The sequence below is a fragment of the Nuphar pumila genome, chromosome 14 (assembly GCF_984573655.1).
Source record: "Nuphar pumila chromosome 14, dmNupPumi1.hap1.1, whole genome shotgun sequence".
Classification (NCBI taxonomy): domain Eukaryota; kingdom Viridiplantae; phylum Streptophyta; class Magnoliopsida; order Nymphaeales; family Nymphaeaceae; genus Nuphar; species Nuphar pumila.
The window spans coordinates 81991519-81999612 of NC_143262.1; the positions used below are offsets into that span (position 1 = coordinate 81991519).

Below are 8094 nucleotides of genomic sequence, written 5' to 3' on the forward strand. Positions count from 1 at the left end.
AACCATACCTCTTTTTTTCCACCAAAAAATAAAAAGGAGGTACCCGTCTTTCATATATATATATATATATATATATATATATATATATATATATATATATATATATATATATATATATATATATATATATATATATATATATATATATATAATGTAAACAACTAGCAAATAGTAGAAAGAAGGAAAAAAAAAAGCAAAAAGAAAAAAAGAAAAACGAAAGGGACACTACAAAATAGAACTGCCATTCTCCTTATATGGCAGAGAGAATGGCAGAGAGATGCATGCACTTTACTCAATTATTAAAGGCTGCCGCTCCATGTCATCACCACCACCATCACGATCATCGCCATCACCACCGACCACCACCCCACCACCACCACCGCTGCCTCGGCCGGGCATCTCCATGCTAGTAAGCCTCCTGGCTTTCTCGGCTTCTTCCATCCAGTCGGTTCTGAGCACTACCCAGAGAACGCAGACGACGCACGCGACCTGAGCGGCGAACAGCCCGCACCACAATCCGATGAAACCAACGCCGGAAAAGAAGGCCAACCCCACTGCCACCGGCATCCCGAAGAGGTAGAACGCCACCAGGTTGATCCTCGCCCCCACCGACGGCCTCGCCGTGCCCCTCAGCACCCCGCAACCTGTCGTCTGCGGGCAATTCCCAAGCTCGCACGCACCGATTAGAGGCAGAACCGAGCAGGCCAGCGCCACCACCGCCTCGTCGTCGGTGAAGAACCTCACCCACCTCTCCCTCACCGCCACCATCCACCCCAGGTTCACCACTCCGGCTGCCGCCGCGCACCCTAGCGCCACCACCGTCGCCGTCCTCGCCCTGCACGGCCTGCCGGCGCCAAGCTCGTTCCCTACCCGCGTCGAGACGCAGGCGCCGAGAGCCATCGGCAGCGTGTACATCAGGCTCGTCGTCTGTATCACGATCGACGTCGTCGCCACCGCCACCTTTGGCTCCGGCAGGTACCCCGCCACCAGCGTGATGAGCTCGTACCACCACCACTCCAGGCATATCCCCAGGCAGCTCGGCAGGGCGAGCCTGAGCAGTGGCCACCACTGGCGGAAATCGAGCGCCGCGGCCGGCGCCCAGCCAGTCCAGGCCACCGTCCGGCCGCCGTAGAAGTGGAGATAAGCAGATAGCCCGAATGCCATGTTGAAATTGGTCAGAACGGAGGCCAAGGCGACTCCGGGGACGCCGAGCTCCAAGACGAAGACGAACAAGAGATTGAGAGGGACGTGGAGCAAAACGGCGACGCCGGAGCATACCATGAGCGGGGTGGTGATCTTCTGCGAGCGGAGATAGACTCGGAGCGGTTGAAAGACGGAGTTGGTGACGAGGTCGGGAAGAGAGCAGATGGCGTAGGTGGCCGCCACGGCGGTGATATCGGGGTCCTGTCCTAGGGCGCTAAGGAGGCGACCGAGGTTCAGCCAGAGGACGCTGATGGGCAATGCGGCGGTGAGTAGGATGAGGATGGTCCTCTGCAAGGATAGCGAGATGAGTTCCCAATTCTTCGAACTGAACGCCTGGCTGCAGATGGGCTCCATGCCGGAGGCCAGCCCGAAGAGGATCGAGTACCCCGTGATGTTCGTGAACCCTACGGATAAGGCTCCGCCGGATAGCTCAAGGCTGCCGAGGCAGCCAAGGCACGCCACCGAGATGGTGGAGCGCGCGAAGACGGCAAAATTCAAGAGGACAATAGGTGCAACCATCCTCCACAGCTCCTTCAGCTCCTCAGCGACCTTGTGAAAGAGGTCGCGCTTGGAATCGGAGAAGAGAACGAGGATAGCGACCAGTAGGCGCTGAAGGAAAGAAGCGACCCCGGGGAGGTCTTTTGCTGCCATGTATGACGATGGTGGTAAAATATCAAATATGGAGAAAGAGAGAAGGGAGCTTTTTAAGCACTCGTGGAGAGAGAGAGAGAGAGCAGAAAAGGCAGGAAATCCGGATGGCTTGTCTGGTTTGTAGCGAACAAGTTGAGAGAAGAACTCGAGGAAGAGAACATCAAACAAACAAAGATGGGTGGTTCTCTTTTCTTTCTTTATTTCTTTCTTTTACATCTTTTGCTTGCTCAAGACAAGGCCAGTAAGGTTTCTTTGTGGTTTCTCTTTGTCGCTCTTTGTTTCTCTTTTATTATATATAGATTTAGATCGTTGGGTGGTGGGGGAGAGAAAGAAGTAAAATGGCGAATGGGGGGAATCTTCTTCAGGAGCAGCAGGAGTGGGATCAACCGAAGGGCTTTGGGGTTTAAATAGGGTTTTAGGAGAGGGAGGGGGTGGGTTATTTAATTTCTTAACCATGGTTAATCTTTACTCTGAACCACCAAAGCAGGTTATATGTCCCCCCCCAACAGGGCAGTTAGCTACATCTCATGATCGGGGTCCCAAAGAGCACCATGTATGTAAGCATGTGCGTCTCGTATCCCCATGTTTGTCCGCATTAATTAGCGTTGGAGTTTGATGCGATTGCAAAGACTTAAGTACCCTCTCCTCCATTTGTGCAAAAAAAAATGACGGTTCTTGAAAAGGAGTGGCTGTAAAGACTTAAGTGCCCCGAAGATGATTATTTAAGACCCAGTCCCTGCACTGCAGGATTATCCGAGAAAGAAATCTCCCCTGGAGGAGGCCATGAACATCAACCCTCTTACTCTCTCTCTCTCCCTTCTATTTCTGCTTCTGTGCACATCCATTAGAAGATCATACATTGCTCCATCAAGCACCGACTGACCTGCACATTGACTGTTGTGGAGCCTGATTCAAAGTTTTTACCCTTACAGGAGGAGGGTTTGGGGGCTCATCCCAGCGTGGGTAGCATCATTCAACTCTCTCTCTCTCTCTCTCTCTCTCTCTCTCTCTCTCTCTCTCTCTCTCTCTCTCTCTCTCTCTCTCTCTCTCTTCTATTTCTGCTTCTGTGAACATCCATTAGAAGATCATACATTGCTCCATCAAGCACCGACTGACCTGCACATTTACTGTTGTGGAGCCTGATTCAGAGTTTTTACCCTTACAGGAGGAGGGTCTGGGGGCTCCTCTCAGCGTGGGTAGCATCATTCAACTTGAAGAGTTGTGGAGTCTGATTTAGAGTTTTTACCCTTACAGAAAAGGGGGTCTGAGAGCTCCTCCCAGTGTGGGTAGCATCATTCAACTTGAAGAGTTATGGAGTCTGATTCAGAGCTTTTACCCTTACAGAAGGGGGGTCTGAAGACTCCTCCCAGTGTGTTCATGGCCTTTTGCCCTTACAGGAGGGGGGTCCGGGGGCTCATCAACCCTCTCTCGCTCTCTCTCCCTTCTATTTCTGCTTCTATGCACATCCATCAGAAGATCCTACATTACTCCATCAAGCACCGACTGACCTGCACATTGACTGTTGTGGGTCCTTACTGATGAGCTGCCTCTAAATTTATTCGACTCTGGGTCCTTACTGCACTTGAAGTTGAGTCGTTGTATTTTTTGTTATTCGGTGGGTGGTGAGGCCCTCCTCTACTCTCTCAAGACTCTTAGCTTGGGCAATCTTTCTTTTGATGATTATGGTTATAATGTATCGTTGAAGTTAAAATGGGGAATGAAATGACAATAGAAATCGCTAAAAATTTACAGAAATAAACTAGACTCAATAACGAAGACACCATTTTTTACGGATTTGGAATATGACCTCCGGTTAGGAAGATATGGCCCTGACAAGTTGGTCCTAATTCGGGTAGCGATTTACAGCGATTTGCTTACTGAATAACACTACAAATCGCTATAGCGATTTGCGGAAGACACTACAAATCGCTATAGCGATTTGCAGAAGAATTTACAGATCCGGTACTGAAATCTCATGTTCGGGGGTTCCAAACCGCGCCACGTATAAGATGCAGACCGGCATGTATCCCCATGTGGGTCGCCATCATATTGCATCGTAATTTGGTGCCGCAGCAAAGACTTAAGTAACATTTATCGCCATTCGCTTCCTCTTCCTCGGACGGACATAAATGCCCTCCTTCTAGAAAACTGAATCGTCGGTTCGTGAAAATGACAAAACTGCCCTCCATCGATATCGCGGGAAAACGTTCTGCAGAGTTTGCGTATGTAGCAAGCGCTATGTTGTATGATACAAATAGTTCAAAAAAATCCTTTCTCGCTCTAAGCACTCTATCGGAGATTCTTTGCTTTCATCTCGAGTTGTCGGAGCATCCTTTCCTTTTTACCAGAGCATCTGTTTTCGTCTTACGCGCAGTCGCAGCATCGTTGCCACCTTCTGTTGCGTATTAGTTGTTACTGTTGCTTACTCTACAGTTGGAATATCCAAATTCCCATCGTTTCAGTGAGTTTCGTGTAAGTTTTCTTTCTTCAATCTGAAGATTGCTTCTTATACAACGATTTGTATTATGAACCCAAATATTCCGACGATTTCTAATGATGATGATTGTGTATTGTGTTGTGCAGGTTAGCAATGTTTGCGCCTCATCAGATTAGAGATACCCCGTCGTTCTATGGGTTGTCTATTAGAGAAGTGATCCGCCAGTCCCATCTATCTAAAGTTTTTGAAAGATACCAAAATATACTTAAGATTGAGAACGATGAAGACAGGGAAAAAGCCTTGGAATCGTATTATGCGGAGGATTATCCATCAGATATCGAGGCTGCGGACTAAAGGAAGAACTCTGAAGAACGAAAGATGCAGAACAAGGATGACGAAGAGAAGGCAAAGGCCAGAAATATTGATGAGAAATATTTCTGGTGGAAGCAATTACACATCAATGAAGGTCTCAATTTTTCATAATAAATGAGAAGGCCACTCCGCTACTTGTGCATCTGAAACAGCTGACCAAGAGTTGCGCAGCTTCCTTCTATATTTTTTTGCTCTTACATTATTTTCTGATTGTTCTGGTTCGAGAATAAGTTCCATGTGGCTGTAGTACCTGGCAGACTTAGACGAAGTCGACAACTATGCCTGGGGTGCCGCTATGCTCGCACACCTGTACAGTCAACTCCACCGTACGAGTAATGGTACGAAAACAGTTGGCGGATTTTGGCCATTTGTTCAGGTATTTGTTGATTACATACTTAGTATTTGTAGACAAATCTCATTGCAGTCTGTGGCGTTGCTAATAATATTTTTTTTTTTAGGCCTGGGCGTTGGAACATATTATCCCATTGCGTCCACGGTGTGGCCCTCCGATTTGTGGTTTTTCAAAGATCGATCGCTGGGCCAGAATAAACGTCGCAGTTTATAATGCTAAGTCCATTTTAGATGGGCTGCAATTAAACGAGGTAAACGTTCTAAAATTGTTTACAATCGCGTCAGCATTTACCATTGAGTATTATAAATCGTTGTAATGTTCAACATTCTTAAGTATACATCGCTGCAGGATTGTCTTTCGTAGTGCATATCGTTGTTGCCATATCATGCGTAAATAAATTTTAATATATTTGTCATTCGTTATTAAAAAGAATTATCAATGTACAGGTTTTGTGGAGACCTTATGAAGATGGGGGCGATGATGAAGACGCTGTTGCGGAGGCGGCCAGATTGTCTGACCGCGATTTGTGGCTATTCTGCAATTTTGAAGCCGAGTTGCAGCAAGGTAGTCGAGTTCTCCTACAATCTGGCTTGGGGCAGTCTATCCCAAATAAGCCTTTGGAGGTGAGAAGGAAGATGAATATTGGTGGAGGCAGGCACGTGAATTGGAGAGATCGCTACAGGGATGAATTATTAAATTGGAACTCAGGTGGTTTCCCTGCCGTATCGTATGATCATGAAGGACGACAATTTGATCCCTTCTATTTCGAAAGCTATTGGGAACCAATGCGGCGAAATCGGAAGATTGAGAAAATTGTCAACCCATGCCTCCCAACTGTCCCTTCTCATGTTGTAGCCCAGCCTCTACAACCAAAACGTCGTCTCACTCTAGTTAATACGACTAGTCCCTCAGTAACAAAGCACGAGAAAGACCGAACACTTGCTCTAAAAGAGAAGACTGTCTCTGCCGCAAGGTTCGAACTTATTGAGAGGGAGAATAAGAAATTAAGGACAGAAGTAAGCACTATGGGCATTCAATTGAATGCAGTGGTGGACATGATGACCAGTCTTCTTAGGCAAGGTTTCGCAACGAAGAGGCCACCCAGGATAGACAGTCCACCAATAAAAAGTGAGAGACAAGTCTATGAAATTTCATCAGATTCGTCCAGTGACTTGGAATAAATCCTAGATTTTCATTTTTATCACGCTATACATTTGTTGTAATTGTATAATGAGTTGCGGTAACGTGAAATTCTTTTACTCTTTAATTCTTTATTATTACATCTTTCTGACTTTGGGTCTCGGTAATAAATAAACTTTAAACGAAAATAGATGTTTCTTCAGAAATCGTGGCATTGCCTAACCTCTTTGGCATCGCTAAGATATAGCATTTCTGTTTAGCAATCGCTGTATTTGTCTTCGCCTCGAAAGAATATCGCACAAAGTATTGGCGATCTAAGCCATGAACAATAATTTAACGAGTTCTGACGGCACAAAGGTTTGTATCCATATACGATAATCGTGAAAAGGTATTTGTGTTAAATAATCAATAGATAAGGAAAGGATTTGTTGCCATCGCTGGATACTTCGTGCTTTGAGTCAGAGAGCGATTTATTTGTAGCGGCTGTTAGCGATTTTTTGCTACTGCAGGAAGTCGATTGATGACATCACGGTATGGCGATTTGTGGTTATTGTTGAATAGCGATCTGTGGCATCGCAGCATAGTGATTTGTGGGTATTGTTAGAATGTCCAATCACACGTGGAAAATGTATTTTTGAATATTTAAAACTTAATGAGCGGCATGGAAAGACGTATTTTTGAATACTTCGAACGCAAGCATTTAATTTGGCGGCGGTTATCAAAAAAAGGCGGCATGCGAAAAGCCGTATTTATATTTTTTTTAAACGCAATCAATTAATTAGCGGGCTGTTTTCAAAAAATGGCTGCACGTTAAAGGACTTTACCTTTGTAGGTGAGGACGGCGTTTCAGTATCTGCGTTGCAAAGGTGCCATCGATATCTCTGTCCAGGCATGGCGCCGAAGAAGGGGACAATCGGAGCAGTACGACCAGCCATGGCGGCCAAGAAGAGGACGAGTGGAGCAATACGACCCGGCACGACGCCAAAGACGATGGGAGCACTACGACCGGGCACGACAGCAACGGAGAGAACGATGGTAGCAAAACGACCAGGCACGGCGCCAGAGGAGTGGACGAGGGGAGAAAAACGACCAGGCACGGAGCAAACGGATAGGAGGATGGGAGCTAAACGACCAGGCACGGCGCCAATGGAGTGAACGATGGGAGCAAAACGGCCACGCACGGCCCTGAACAAGAAGACAACCATATCCACAGTACCAGGACTAGCGCTTAAGAGGTATATTTTTTGAAACGCCTGAGCGGTTTAGTGAACATTTGCCTTTTCATGTCATATTTGGACTAGTGTTGTTTACTGTAGACAATAATTTCAATGTCCAATCCTGAATACCATGCTCATGGTGCACTCAGTGCAACATCCACAGTCTCGGGTGGGCGGCAACGCCCTGACGAGTTCGTAGATGACATCGAACAGATGCAAGATGAATTTGCAGATGGGAACACTATCAGTAATTTTGTAAGTATTTGTCCACTATCAATTTCTAGGTCATCGGTTTGCATGTTCTGAAGTTCGTAAATTTGTGCAACCAGACAATGTATGATTTTGTTAATTACATTCAGAGCAACCCAATGAGCAATACAGTACGCATCATCAGCCCGTATTTCATGGTATGTCTGGGCCATTGTTGTTCTGTTTGCTTTCATGACGTACTCACGTTTCTTGGTGGTTAAACCTTGCTATTTCGTGCAACAGATGTACGTCCGGCGAAAGCCATACGACATAGGATTCGCAGATGCACTACCTTGTTGGAACAGCAATGATGAGTGCGTAGACATTTCGAAATTTAGAAAGGTAAGTGAACAAACCTCTTATCCAAGGTTTATTCATAACATCCCCATCACGATAAGTCTCTGGAACGAAAAATTATTTTATCGATTCGCAGATTTGACTTCCTACACTCTGGCAACATCCAGACCATTGGG

At 46.2% G+C, this 8094-nt stretch overlaps 1 pseudogene; it reads right to left on the bottom strand.

Annotated features, from left to right (window-relative positions):
* Positions 1–288: 288 nt before the first annotated feature.
* LOC149817119 (protein DETOXIFICATION 54 pseudogene) lies at positions 289–1746 on the bottom strand (annotated as a pseudogene).
* Between the last annotated feature and the right edge of the window lie 6348 nt (positions 1747–8094).